The 15,500-nt window shown below is 39.1% G+C and overlaps 1 protein-coding gene across 1 annotated transcript in view; it reads left to right on the plus strand.

The window, feature by feature from the left end:
- The first annotated feature begins 5,411 nt into the window (after positions 1-5,411).
- The window catches only part of Ogdh (oxoglutarate dehydrogenase), an 84,516-nt gene continuing 74,427 nt past the window's right edge, over positions 5,412-15,500 (plus strand). Inside the window, exon 1 of the mRNA XM_076836651.2 lies at positions 5,412-5,514. The gene's annotated coding sequence lies outside the window, so the exon portion shown is untranslated. The remainder of the gene's footprint in view (positions 5,515-15,500) is intronic.

A 15,500-nucleotide genomic window follows, 5' to 3' on the forward strand; every position in this document is an offset into this window, starting at 1 on the left:
CTAGGAATAAATTTAACCAAACAGGTGAAAGATGTGTGAATTGAAAACTATAAAACACTGCTGAAAAAAACTGAGGACCTAAATAAATGAAAGTGGAAAGACATATTCATGGACTAGAAGACCTACTATTGCTATATAGAATCCCTGTCAAAAAACCTTTTTTGTTTTTGGTAGTGTTGGGGATTGAACCCAGAAGTGCTCTACTACTGAGCTATATCTCCTTTTTTATTTCTCTAGCTTTTGTTTTTTTTTCTGAGACAGGGTTTCACCAGGCTTCCCAGGCTGACCTTGAATTTGTCATCCTTCTGCCTTGGACTCCAGAGTCACTGGAATTATACCAGTGCATCATTATTCCCAACTCCTGTCAAAATTCTAACAACATTTTGCAAAAATGGAAAAGCCAATCATCAAATTCACAAGGAATTTCAATAGGTCCAGAATAACCAAAACAATCTTGAAAAAGAATAAAATTGGAGAACTCATACATCCTAATTTCTAAAATTACCATAAAGCTACAGTAATCAGAGCTATGCTAATGGCAAAAGGACATACGGACCAATAGAATAGAATCAAGAGTCCAGAAATAAGCTCAATGTCTATGGCCAGTTTATTTTCAAAAAGGGTACCAAGTCCATTCAATGGGGGAAAGTAATAGTTTTTCAATACATGTCACTGAGATAGCTAAAGTCCAAATACAAAAGAATGAAGTTGGATTCTTACTGCGCATCATATACAAAAAATTAACTTGAAATGGAAATAAGCCAGTTGTGGTGCCATGTATCTATAGTCCTAGCTACTTAAGAGGGTGAGGCAAAAGGATAACTTGAGGTTAGGAGTTCAAAGTCTGCTTGAGCAACTGCAAAACCTCATTTCAAATAAATAAATAAATAAACTAAATATGGGGTAAAACCATAAAACTCCTATATGCAGGGTTAGATTTTCATGACTTTGGATTTGGCAATGGAGTCTCAGAAATGACATGAGCAACATCAAGATTATAAATTTTTGGCCTTTTGTGGGTGAGATCAAGTGCAGAGAGGCCACAAAAAGCCTTAGAGTGAGTAGAAGAGATGCTTTCTGTCCACCTCCAAAAGCCACATACCAATACTCTATTGTGAATCTTTGCAACTCTAGTCTTTACATCTCAAAAGACATATGAATAAGTCTTCCCAGAATATTGTCTCTAGTGAGCAGGTGCTGAAGAGCCTCCTGTGGTAAGAACTTGGGTATATGGCGGCTATGCATGTGCTCTCTCTCGCTCACTCACTCTCTCTCTTTTATTTATTTATTTACTTTTTGTGGTGCTGGGTATTGAACCCAGGGCTTTGTGCATGCAAGGCAAGCACTCTATCAACTGAGCTATATTCCCAGCCCGGCGGTGCTCTCTTGAAGCAGCATATACAACCTTGCTCAATGACAGGTACCTCATTCAGTCCATCTAGATCATAAAAAGAGGAGATCACCACTGGTCATGGTTAAACAGTTTCACCACTCTACCATTATGTTCTTATTGACCCCCTGGTCCTGTGATGTCATCAAAGTCATACTTCACTACCAAGAGACCCATCAGTTTCTTGTAGGTCCTGGGCTGTCCAAATACGCTTCTTAAGAACAAGAGCAGCAAATTAAAAATTAGCTGGGTATGGTGGTACATGCCTGAAGATCTAGCTACTCAGGAGTTTGAGCACAGCTTGGGCAACAAAGTGAGACCCCCACATCAAACAAAACAAAAAACGATTTTGTTCATCAAAGAACATTAGCAAGAAGGTAAAAAAAATATAGAGAGAGGGCTGGGGATCTCGCTCAATATAGAGCACTTGCTTAGCATGCTTCAAGCCCTGGGTTCACCACTACCACCACCAAAAAAAAAAAAAAAAAAAAAAAGAAAACATACAATGCCGCAGTCTGGCTGGGCACAATTCAGGAGCCACTTGTCAAAAGAAACTAACTTTATTTTTAGAACCACACAAACCAAAGAAAACAGCTCCTCAGGAAAAAACCCTCAGAGCCCAACTGCTACCACCGGCTTCCCACAAGCCACACTCCCCCAACCCAGCCTCTTCCTCCCACAATCCTCCTGCTCTTGAGGCCAATTGGCTGGGTCGCATGGGTGGAGCCATAAAAGTCCCCCAATGAGCAGCTCCGTGGTCTGAAAGGGCAGGGAAACATCCCAATGAGCATCACCGCAGAGGAGCCAATCAGCTAGATGTTGCTGGGGCCCCTGTGAGCCAATCATCAGCTGGCAGTCTGAAAGTTTGCTGGGGCCCCTTCAGCTCATCAGCTGGCAGTCTGAAAGTTTGCTGGGGCCCCTTCCGCTGTGGCTCTCAACAATACAAAATGTGAGAAAATATTTGTATCATATATCTGATAGGGTTTGATATCCATAACATATAAAGAACTTCTACAATTCAATAACAAAGTGACAAACAACCCAATTTAAATATAGGCAAATGACTTAAATAGTTCACAGAAAATATGCAAATGGTTAAGAAGCACATGAAAAGATACTCCATATTTTAGTCATTAGGGAGATGCAAATCAAAACCAAAATGAGGGCCTGGGGTTATAGCTCAGAGGTAGAATGCTTGCCTAGCATGGGTGAGGCACTGGGCTCGATTCTCAGCACCACATATAAACAAATTAAAAACAAAAAGGTCCATCAATAACAGAAAAAAAAAAATGAGATACCCGCTCATACCCACTGGGATAGCTATAATAAAATATTATTATAGTATTCTTTTTTTTTCTTGCAGTACTGGGGATTGAATCCAGGGCCTCTCACATCCTAGGTACACACTCAACCACGTCAGCCAGATAGCTATAATAAAAGTTTAAAAAGAAAACAAGTGGGGGCTGAAGTTGTAGCTCTGTGGTAGAGTGCTTGTCTAACATGTGTGAGGCATTGGGTTTGATCCTCAGCATCACGTAAAAATAAAGGCATTGTGTCCAGATACTACTTAAAAAAAATACATATATATATATATATATGTATATATATATATATATATATATATATATATATATATACATACATACATACACACATATATTTATTTATTTGAAAAGAAAATAAGTATTGGTGAGAAACTTTATTCTTTGCTGATGGGAATGTAAAATAGTGTAGTTGCTCTGTGAACATTTATCACTTCCTCAAAAGCTAGACAGAATTCCATTATGATCTGAAATTCCACTCCTAGATATACATATACAAAAGCATTTTAATTGGTACTCAGATATGTACACACCTGTGTTAATTGCAGTATTATTCTCAATATCCAAAAGGTAAAAATGACCCAAGTATTCATCAATAGAGAATGGATATAAAAATTGGTATACCCATACAAAGGAATGTTATCAGCCATAAAAAGAAAATAAGTTCTGATCCATGCTACAACATGGATGAATGCTAACATTATGCTGAGTGCTCTAAGTCACACAAAAAGGTCAAATACTGCATGATTCCACTTACATGATATAACTAAAATATTCAAATTTATAAAAAGTTTAAAGAGCTGATAAGGGAGGGAAAGAAGGAGGTAAATGGAAAATTATTACTTTATGGTTACAGAGTGCAATTAATGTCACTGAGTTGAATACTTAAAGTGCCAATATTTCCCCAGTACTAAGCATTGAACCCAGGGGTACTCTACCAGTGAAGTATATCCCCAGCCCTTTTTATTTTTTTGTTTGTGACAGGCTTTCACTAAGATGCCTAGGCTGGCCTGGAATCTCCAGTTCTCCTTCCTTGGCTCCCCAAGTTGCTGGCATTACAGGTGCCTGTCACTGTGCCTGGCTAAAATGCCCAATTTTAATATATACCATGATCTCTTATAAAAATTGGGAAAACTGCATATTGGTGTTTGTTTTTTGGTCCTTTCACCTTATCCTAGTCTCTAGATCTTTGTCCCATACATCTGCTTTACTTTGCTCTCAAAAGTACTTATACTCCCCATTTAAACACAAACAAAACAAAAAAAAAATGAATTTTCTTTTCCATTTAGAAATTGCTCTAAGTCTATAACATTAATAAGTGGTTGTAATACTGGCTCAGAATCAGATATTTGTGTTCTCCATGGAACTATCCTGCTAGTCATAGTCATGCCCTTTGTGACCCCAATATCTACTACTGTACTACAGGACACAGTCCTTAAAGTAGTTCATTATTTTGTGGGGAAAGTATACCTAAGAGAATATTCAATATAGCCTGGAACATTGTTTCCTTGTTTGTCATTTGGGTGTGACCTTTCCATACTAACATCTAGTTAATATATTCTTTTTAAAAAATTTTTAAATTGTAGATGGAATATATATATATATATATATTTATTTTATGTAGTGCTGAGGGTCGAACCCAGTGTCTCATGCCCGTGAAGCAAGCGCTCAACCACTGAGCTACAACCCCAGCCCTAGTTAATATATTCTTTAAATAGAACCACTTATTACAAAATAAAACTTTATAATTAATGGAAATACCAGTATCATTGCCACATATATCAAAGATAAACTGTCAAAAATCAAGACAGCCGCCTGTAATCCCTGCGGCTCTGGAGGCTAAAACAGTAGGATCACAATTTCAAAGCCACCATCACCAACTTAGTGAGGCACTTAGCAACTCAGAGAGATCCTGGCTCTAAATAAAATACAAAACAGGGCTGGGGATGTAGACCTGGGTTCAGTTCCCGGTACAATAAATAAATAAATAAAATAAAAAACAAAGCACTTTAAGGAACAGCTTTATATTATTGTCCTCTAAAATCTCTGAACCCAACGTCTGATCTGTCAAAAAGGAAAGAAGCTTGAAGTTAAAGACATAGGCACGAAATGAAGCTTTTCCAGGCTTGTGGTGAAGACGAACTGCAAAGGACACGTTATCCGTACGTAATTCAACATAATTTACTGAATCACATTAATTCTGAAACAACTTTTTCCAAATTTCAACTTTTAAATTGGGAGCGTCTTACGATCAATAGGGTTCAAGTTGCGATAGGTTAGTGGCGTTTTCCCTCTCTCGGTAGTTGGGTATGGAACCAGGACAAAACGGGCTGGGTCCCGGCACTATCTTTTGTCACGTGCAGACTGCGGCTGTTACACAATAGCGCAGGTTAAGCGCTCGTCACAAAGCTTCACGCAAAATGAGAGGTCGACGTAGATTTTGATATTCAAATTATTTATTTTTGTTTAGTGATAAATTTTACATCAACCTCACTATCATTTAGCGGGCTCCTAACAGATATTGAAAACATCTTACTTTTATTTAACTGTCATCACCAGTGAAGAGCTGGAATTCTCTAGGTGCGTACACAGGTAGGATCCTACGCTGCAGCTTCTGCAATAGCGCGGTCGGCGCCGTGACGCCAGTAGGCTTTGTAGAGTCACGACCACGCCCACAACGAGGGGCGGGCCTCCCCGAGGCCAAGCTGCGTGCTGACGCCATACGCTGGGGCGGGGCCGAGAGTTTGGTGCCCCGGAGCGGGGTGTAGGTGTCTCATTCGGGTGGAGCTGAGCCGGAGAGAGGTAACTGTGCGCTACCGCTGGGCCCATCCCCGCTCCGGGGACCAAGCGCTTGCCAACCGCGGGTCGCGGCCGAGAGCGAGGTCGCCGCGTCCTTGGAGCTGCGGGAGCGGAGCTGCCCGGAGCTGAGCGGACGGAGAGGGCTGATTGAGGGCGGCGGTAGTGGGAGGGGACGGGGCCTGACGGACGGGCTTGGCAGCCAATGACGTGGCGGGGTCGCCCGGCGGGCGGAGATTGGCGGGCCCGGCTGGCGCCGGGGTCGCGCGGGGCGCAGTGCCGCGCGCCATTGGCAGCGGGCGGTGTCCCGGGTGACCCCAAGGTCGCGTTGCCGTCGCGTGACGGTCCGTGTTAGCCGCGGCCTCCAGTGTGCTGTCCTTTGTCCAGGGGCGCTGGCCTGTCGGCCTCACTTCGCGGCACTCACGGTTCTCTTTGCCAAGCCCACTGGCTGCCAGGTGCTGTGTAGATTTGGCCGAAGTTCGGTTCTATAGATACTGTTCGCGCTCCCTTCCCTCGGAAAGGGTGTGCGACGTGAACTTGGAGAGTTGCCTGCGGAGAGTTAAGGGGACTTCTGCCGCGGTTCCCTCACCCTGATTGCTGCAGCGCCAGGCCTCCCTTGCCCACCTGGTAGTCTGCCATCACTGAAGTGATACGTTTTGCAAGAGTCTCTTAATGTGGCGGCTAAGCTCTGATGACAGGAGATCTGGCGCCAAATCTGTGCCTTGGGAATAGAGGTTAGGATACTTATGGAATAAAGAAGCAGGTTGGTTTGGCCATGCGGCAGCTGATTAGAGATGAGGGAAATGCGGTAATCAGTGGTTTCGCGCTGGCATGATCAAACTTCTGGCTCTAAATTGGACGCACATTCAGAAAATGGCGGCGTTAGCCTCATCTAAGGGTGGAGATTTCTTCACTCTGACGTCAAAAGGTCACTTATCGGACACCTGTGCAGGCTTAAGTATAGGGTCGATGCTTTTAGCCAGTTTCAGATACACAAAAATTCCTGAAAACATTGTAGGCTTCGTGACGCATATGTCAGATGTTATGTAAGTTGATAGGAGTGTATTGCTTCAGCTGCATGACCTTTGAAGTTGGTGATAAAAGCATTAAGTAAAAGCAAGTGAAGTTAAGGGTTTTTTCCAAGTTTTTCCTTGGTTTCATGACCTTGGCATGTCCCACCTCTGTCTGTGGGCCCCTTTGCCTTGATATACTAGTCAGAGGGAACATACAGTATAGGGATTTCCTTGTGCCTGGTCTTATAGTCCTGCACTTGGAGTCTATTCAGTTACGTTGCTCTCAGGAGCCTACATTAGGTTGAGTGACACTAGGTGCAATAGTCAAAAATAGGTAAATATTTAACACTATAGTAGCTTTGTAAAATAGTTCAAGATTGAATCTTGGGAAGTTGGAACAGATCAGAGTATCCTCATTATTATTATTATTTTTTGAGAGTACTTTCAATATTTCACTCCCCTCCTTAAATAACAGCTTTATTGAGGTATAATTCACTTGATATAATTTACATTTACTACATTTTACCCATTTAAAGCACACAGTTCAATAGTTTGTAGTAAATTCACAATTATGCAAGCACTGCCCCAATTCAGTTATTTTTAACGTTTTTTAAAAAAAATTTGACACAGGGTCTCATTAGAGTTCCTGAGGCTGGCCTTGAACTTAAATCCTCCTGCCTTAGCCTCCTGAGTTGCTGGGGTTACAGGCATGTGCCACCACTCCTGACCTTCAGTTAGTTTTAAAGACTGACTTGAGTCTCAGAAATTCATACTCATATGAATTTTTGTTGGTTTTAAATTTGAAAGCATAATTTATTAAGTGCCAAATATTTACCATGTTTATATGTCTAGTATGTGCCCCTACTAGGGCATGAGGAGTGAGATCAATTAAAAGTGACTCCTTTGAGTGCTGTTTTACAGTATCATTTTTAGTTTTTGAGATGAGTGTACCAATTATTGAAAAATTTGAGTAATATGAAATTTTGAGAAATTATACATTCAAATCTATTGTACATAGTCATAACAAATAGTGCATAGATCCTGCACTATTGTTTTTCCCACTTTCCTCCATTGGTAACATTTTGCAGAACTACAGTAAACATTTTAAGCTGATATTGACATTAATAAAATTCAAGATACAGAAGTAACAAGGATTTCCCCTCTTGCCTTTTTATAGCCATATCCACTTTTCTGCTGCCCTCAGCTTCTGGTAACTAGTTCACTGTTTCTATAATTTTGGTGTGTCAAGAATGCCAAATAAAGGCACTAATACAGCCTTTTGAGATGGTCTTTTTTTTTCACTGGGCGTAGTTCCCTGGAGTTTCATCCACACGATTGTGTGTTATTGGTAACTTCCTTTTTCTGGCATTCAAGCTGTAGATATACCACAGTTGGTTTAACTGTTCATCCATTGAAGGACATGTGGGCTGTTTCCATTCCTTGGCTAGTACAAATAAGTCTGCTATAAACATTTATGTACAGGTATTTATGTAAATGTAAGTTGACATTTTCTGAGAAAACACCCAAGTGTGTGTGCAATCACTAGATCTTTAGTGCCTGCTTAGTTTTCAAAGAAATGGTTAAATTTTTTCAAAATGGTTGTACTATCTTCCTTCCTTCTGTCTTTCTTTCATTCTTTCTGGGAATTTAACTCAGGGGTGCTCTACTATTGAGCTATATCACCAGCCCCTTTTATTTTTTATTTTGAGATGAAGTTCTCCCTAAATTGTTGAGTCTGACCTAGAACTTGCAATCCCTCAGCCTCGGCTCTGAAGTACCTGGGATTATAAGTGTGTGCCACTCTGCCATCATTTTATATTTCTGCCAGCAATGTATGTATAATCCAATCCATTTTCTTCACAGCCTTGCCAGCATTTGGTGATGTTACTATTTTTTATTTTAGCCATCCTAATATATATGTAGTAATGTCTCATTTTTGTTTTAATTTGCATTTCCCTGATGGTAAATGATATTGAACATCTTTTCAGGTGTTTACTTGTCCATCTGTATATACTTTTGTTTAAAATGCCTGCTTTATCTTTTGCCCATTTTGTAATTGAATTTTTTTTTCTGATTTTAAAAATTAAATTAAAATGATATTTATATTATCTTTGTTTTTGTTTTGTTGATGCTGGGGATTGAATCCTGGGGTGGAAGTGACCTACCACTGAGCCTTATTAAATTTTGGGGAGAACAGGGTCTTGCTAAGTTGTCCAGGCTAGCTTTGAACTTTGCCTCCTGGGATCCTGAGGTCAAATGTGTGCCACTATACCTGGTGACATAATTTTTGCTTCAACTGTCAAACATAGTTTAGGAAACTCAAGGATATTGTATTTACCTATGTATTTGTTCTTTTCATTGTTCTTTCTCCTTTCATCAATGTTTCAAGGTTCTTCTTTTCAGTATGTGTATATGTGTTTGTGTGTGGTACTAGAAATTGAACCTGAGGTGCTCTACCGAGCTATATCCCCTATCACCAGCCCATTTTACTTATTTGTTTGTTTATTTCAAGTTTGTCAAGGCTGAAGATTCTTTCATCAGTTCCTTTCTGTTCAGAGAGCTTATTTTAGCCATTCATTTAGAGTAAGTCTGTTGATGACAAATCCTTAGTTTTTCTTCATCTAAGAATGTCTTGATTCCTTTTTCATTGCTGAAGGATATTTTGATGGGTACATGATTTCAGATTGACAGTTCTTTTCCTTTGGCACTTGAAAAATACTGTGTCAAGCTGAAGGTGGTGGTGCTTGCTTGTAATCCCATGACTTGGGGGCTGAGGTAGGAGGATCACAAGTTAAGGCTAACCTAAGCAATTCAGCAAGACTCTGTCTCAAAATAAAAAATAAAAAGGGCTGGGGATGTGGCTCAATAGTAAAGTATCTCTGGATTCAATCCCTAGTACCCCCCCCCCCAAAAAAAAAAGGAAAGGAAAAGGAAAAAAAAATACTGTTTCAATTCCTCTTGACTTCCATAGTTTCTGATGAGAACTATAGTCATTCAAAGTTAATTTTAATTTTTAATTTTCTGGTATATAATGCATTCTTTTTCTTAATTCTCACAAGGTTTTTCTTTGAGTTTTCAAGTTTGGTTATATATGTTTCTTTGGGGGGGGGTCTGTTTCTTGAATGTCCTAAATTTATTCCTTTTGCCAAATTTAAGGAAATTCCAGTCATTGTTTTTTTTAGCCTCTCTTTGGGACTCTGATGATACAAATATTAGATATTTGTTATAGTCCCATGTTTTCTGAGGCCTTGTTCATATTTTTTCAGTCTCTTTTCACTGATCTTCAGATTAGGTAATTTCTTTTGCCAGTTCACCAGTTACCTTCTGTCCTCTCTATTTTGCTGTTTAACCCATCCATTATTCCATTTTTTCAGTTGTGAATTTGAATTTGTTTTCTTCCTTATATTTTCTCTCTCTTTGCTGAGACTGTTTTCCCTTTGTTTCAGTCATGTACATAGTTGTTCATGGAAGCACTTTGATGGTAGCTCATTTAGAATATTTGCCAGATGATTCTAACAGCTTTGTCATCTTGGGGTTTGTGTCCATAGATTGTCATTTCTTTAAGTTGAGATTGTTCTGGTTCTTAATGAGAGATCTTTGATTGCTGCTGGGACATTTAGGGAGTCAAGTTATGAGACGCAGTTTTATTTAAATCTCTCAGCAGAGTAGAACTGCTTGGAGGGCAAAACTGCCTCAGTTTTGCTCTGTAGGGGTATCTGTACAGAGCAGGCACTCCTTGTTACTGCTCTGGATGAAAGTTCCCCACTGATTGCAATCTGCCTGGGAGGGTAGGGTGCGACCTCATTACTCCTGGGCAGGGTTGGAATAGGGTTCCCACTGATAATATTGTGGGGGCAGGGAAGGGGATGAAAGTCTCTGGTTTCTAATCTGACATCACTTGAGTGGGTGAGGGTGGGGCCCCCAGTGTTTTCTCTGGTGTTGGAGCAATTAAATTTTCCACCTTGCTGCCCCTTTCCTGGTTCTTTGGCTAGAGAGAACAGGTTTTTGTTATGGCTATTTCTACACCTGTTGGCATTTTTGGATTTCAGGCTTCTCTAGTACTTGGTCTGGGACATAAAGTAAAAAGAAAACTGGGAACTCACTGCTCTGTCCCCCTCTAGGGTGCCACAATCCCTAACCAATCTGCTTCCTTCTATTCACCTTCTAGAGTCTTATTTTGTTTTAAATGTAATATCTCATGTTTTTAGCTATATTTATCAGAAAGGAGCAGTCTTGAATATGCTTTAATAAAATGTTGACATATTATCTTACTTTCCATAAAGATTTAAAAATTTGTACTCTTTCAGCACCTTTAAAAATTACCTCTCTACCTCCCTTCTCACAAGTTAACCTCTTCAGACACCTGTAGCCCTTGACACCTCTAAAGCTGCAGGGCCATACCCAGGTACTGAAGCTCATTCGGGGGACTCACTTTGGAAGTCTTCCTGTGATAAAGGAATGTGATTTGGTGAGCTAGGTGGTCTTCTGTGCTAAATGATGGAGATAGAGTACAAATGTTTCAGAAGTTTCAGATGTTTCAGAAGTGGCTGCTATACTAAATTAACTGATGTTTAGGTATCTTAGAACTTTTAGCTTTTTAGAAATATCACTGGTTGGCCCTTTTTTTCCTGGTAATTTATAATACTTTAATCACAGAAACTTTGAAGTTTGAAAAGTGTTTTAATGTTTGTGTTATAGTTACAAACACATACACAGTATGAGTTATGAGATTAGAATAATTGCTGTCTCTGCTTTGTGACTCAAAGACACTGAGCACAGGCCATGTGGTATTAAGGCTCACACACTGAATTGGTGTCACACTGATAAATTTTCCATTCAAATGTAATTCTTTCCATCTCCTATCCCCCAGTTTGTCTTTAATAAGAGGTATTATTATCACTAGCAGAAGATGTTGAATTGCTTGAGATTCTCAGTCAGTAAGGGAGAATTGATAGTTTTACTCTGTACACATAATGTTCTTTGTATCACTGCTCAAACTATAGTAATTACAAACATGGAATAACAGCCACAGATATGAAGCAGGTATTTTGTTCTTGAATCATAAGAAGAATGAGTCTGAAACAAACATACAAGAAAAGGGAATATATTTTCAAATTGTTCTTTAAAATGGTTGCTAGCCAATACACATAGATGGTAAGCTTGTATGCTTTTTTTTTTTTCGAAGACTCAGTTGATAAGTTATTGCACAAGCTGTTTTCCCTAGACATTGCCTTTTCAGTTATCCCTCTGTAATGTCATGTTGATAGGCATCAAAATATTTCTCCTATTCCCCCATTCTGCAGTAGGAACTTAGAGGTGACCCTTGGATATAGAGGAAATTCTAGACACAGACCTGGAGGGCTTTATACTCAGAAAAAAATTACATTTAAAAAAAATACACACACCGCGCGCGTGCGCGCGCACACACACACACATATATATAAAATAGATGGACATAATACCTTTATTTTATTTATTTATTTTTATGTGCTGCTGAGGTTCAAACCTCATAAAAATATGTGGTTATTACTAAGTGTAATCTTTTCAGGGTTCATCCACATTGTACCATGCATAAAATTCATTTGTTTTTATTACATGATATTATATTGTATGGATATACCACAATATGTATTCCTCAATTAATAGATATTCAGATTAAATTTTTTGCTTTTATGAATAGTGTTGCTATTCAAAAAATACTGTACCAGTTTTTTTGTGGGCATATGTTTTCATTTGTCTTAGTTATCTGTTGAGGCATGGAATTGGTCATATGGTAATTTTATGTTTACCCATTTGAGGAACTTGCCATTCTTTTCCCAAAGCAACTGTACCATTTCATGTTCCGGCCAGAAATGTAGGAGTTTCCATTTTCTTATCCTTGCCCAAACTCGTTATTTCTTTTTAATTATATCTAATGAGTATAAAGTGGCATCTTGTGGTTTTGATTTTTCATTTCACTAATGATTCATGGTATTGAGCCATGAACATTTTTTCATGTGCTTACTAGTCATTTGTATATCCCTGGGGAAATAGCAATTCGAATTCTTTGCCTCTTTTTTGATTGGGTTATTTGTCTGATATATTCTGTGTACAAGTTCTATATCAGATAAATGATAAATGATTTTCAAATACTTTCTTCTAGTCTGTATTTTTTTAAAAAATATTTATTTTTTAGTTTTAGGTAGACAAAATATCTTTATTTTATATTTATGTGGTGCTGAGGATCAAACTCAGTGCCTCATGCATGCTAGGCAAGCACCTTACCACTGAGCTACAACCCCAGCCCCTGTCTTTTCTTTCTTAATAGATCTTTTGAAGCACAAATATTTTGATCAAGTCTGTTTTTTTTTTTTTTGTGTGTGTGTGTGTGTGTGTTCTTTGTACTTTTGATGTCTTGACTAATCTTCTATTGGTAGAAGATTTACTAGAAGATAGACTCCATCATAACTTGAAAGTTATAAAACTTCAAGTGTCTGACACTTTTATCTCTTGTACTTAGGACTTTGATCCATTTTGAATTAAATTTGTATGTGATGTGAGTTAGGGGTCATTCCTGTACATGTGGAACTACAGTTGTCCCGGCACCATTTATTAAAACTATTTTTCCCCATTGAATGAACTTGGTGCACTTGTTAATCGAACTGTTTTTTTAAACAGGTGCTCTACCCATGAGCTACATCTCCCACCCTTGATGTATTATCATTAATATTGACTAGTATCACTCAAAAGAATGTTAATATTGTGACTTAAAACCTAAAGTTGATTGGCCGGTAGTTTTCTTTCTTTTCATATTTAGTATCTCCTTACCACATTATGTAAGAGAGAAGGGTGAAGGACAGGCTATTTACCAGAATTGGCAGTATAAATCTAGTGTCAGCTCTGTGGGTCTGTCAGAATATAGACAGCAAGCAACTTTCCTGGCCATTCCTGGGTGGAGAACGGGGTATTGCGCCATCTGCTGAAGGGCAACTTTCCGATGAGTCATCATTGTAAGGGAAGTTGAAGATCTGTGGCTGTCCTGTTGACTGCTGGGTAGCACTAAACTATCACTCAGTGACTACAGGGGAAAAAACCTTATATTAGAGGTAGTTGGATATCTCTTGCTGCCTGGATAATAAGGATGTTAGATGAATGAGTGTTTTCTTCTGGATCTGAGTAATAAAAATATGTAGCAACAACAGTAGTATTTTTGCTACTAATGTTAGTAGCTGTTTGCCTTAAATTTATTAGTGGGAAAAATTAGAGTATAATGGGAAGTAAGAAGAACTACTGTTGAGTTAACAAAAAACTTTTGATTTCTAAAGTAAAAGAAAATGCAGGAATTAAGGTCACATGCTGTAATTAACCTAGAAATATATTGCTTATTCACCATTAATTCAGGAGGAGCAAAATTTTTGCTTGTTTAGTTTGTTTGTACACAATCTATTCTGTTTTCCTTTTTACTGACCTTTTTTTTTTTTTTTTTACTCTACACTAGAGCAGCCAGAGAAGGACATGTTATATTGTCATTGTCTCTATGTATAGTCTGAGTATATCTGGGCCAGGAAGAAGGCTCTAATAAAAAGTACAGACAATTTTGGGAGTAACATTTATTTCCATACATTTTATAATTTCAGAACTTCGATTATATCAGGTACATATGAAATGAGGTGTATTTGTTATTGTTTTGGTGCTGGAATTGAACCCAGGTCCATGAGTATGTTAAGTGCATGCTGTACCACAGAACTACACCCCAAGCTCTGGACATTGTTTGTAATTTCAATTTTACTGTCAGAGAATCTGCTTTGAGCAGAATCATGAGCAAACAATCAAGCATTGAGTCCAGTAGGACCCCACAAACACACACACACACCCCCCCTATCTCCCAGCCCTCTTAGGCAGTGTCATTTCATAGAACTTTCCTCTTTGTCCATTGATGTTTCAGCCTCTTGACCCCGAGACCAAAGCTCTCCCAGGGTCCCTTTTGCTGGGACTGGTTGCCCATTGGCAGCTAGAACTTGGAGGAAGAGAAGCAGTCTTCATTCTCTTGGAAGAGTGTCACTGTCTAGAGGCAGCAGGATTCCTGGGAGTGGCTGGAAGCCGTTTTTGAGACTCTTTGGGAACAGTATAATATCCCTAAACTCTTTCAAGTTCTGGTGGACATATAACTACTTTTATAAAATGACTATTTTGATAGAGGATTATAAATTAGATCAAGCAAATCAGTAGATGAATCTAAATCTCTCCTTCCTCTCTGTGCCTTTCTTCCTGTCTAGTTCAGACCTCCCTTGCCCCTGGATTCAGCTTCTCCCTCTCTCTAGTCCAGTGGATATAAGAGATTGGTGGGCCTGGCAGGTTGTTGTAGAGCAGAAGAGGATTCCACTGTTAAGAGGGTTGGATAGGGATCCTGGTTCTACTACTGGTAATCCTGTGACATTGATAAGATGTAAGGAACACCCACTCAGGCTATCTGTAGAGTGTGTGGGTTTATGCACAGTTTTTGCACAGATTACTTAACTGCTCTATTATTTCAGTTGTGTAGAGCCCTTGTGCTCATTTGCTTAGACATCTGCCTCCACAGGATTTAAAGATGGGCTAAGTGCCAGTCACAGTCTGATTTTTCCTCATTCTTCCTTCCTAGCACCACAGATCTGGCTTTTCTCTCAGTCTCTTACCACTTTTTTACTTCTGTCTTTTTGTCTGCAAGTCCTGAGTCCTTCCACATGCAGTGCCTCTCTTCCTTCCTTCTGGTCTATATCCTTACTGTCTGAGACACTTCTACCTGGAAGGAGCCCAACCTCAGAGGGTTTTCTTGGCATGTTCTGTGCCACTCAAGTACGCAAGGCTTTCTTTATGCCATTTTTATGTCTCAGGAGTAAATTACTTGAGTGTAAACAAAATATTTTTTCTAATTTCCTTGAATTTTCCAGAGCACTGTGAGGATAGCAAGTATTCAGTAGGGTCTTAATAGATTAGAAAATGTCTTTCTCATCTGCAGTT

This window comes from Callospermophilus lateralis, chromosome 1, assembly GCF_048772815.1.
Source record: "Callospermophilus lateralis isolate mCalLat2 chromosome 1, mCalLat2.hap1, whole genome shotgun sequence".
Classification (NCBI taxonomy): Eukaryota; Metazoa; Chordata; class Mammalia; order Rodentia; family Sciuridae; genus Callospermophilus; species Callospermophilus lateralis.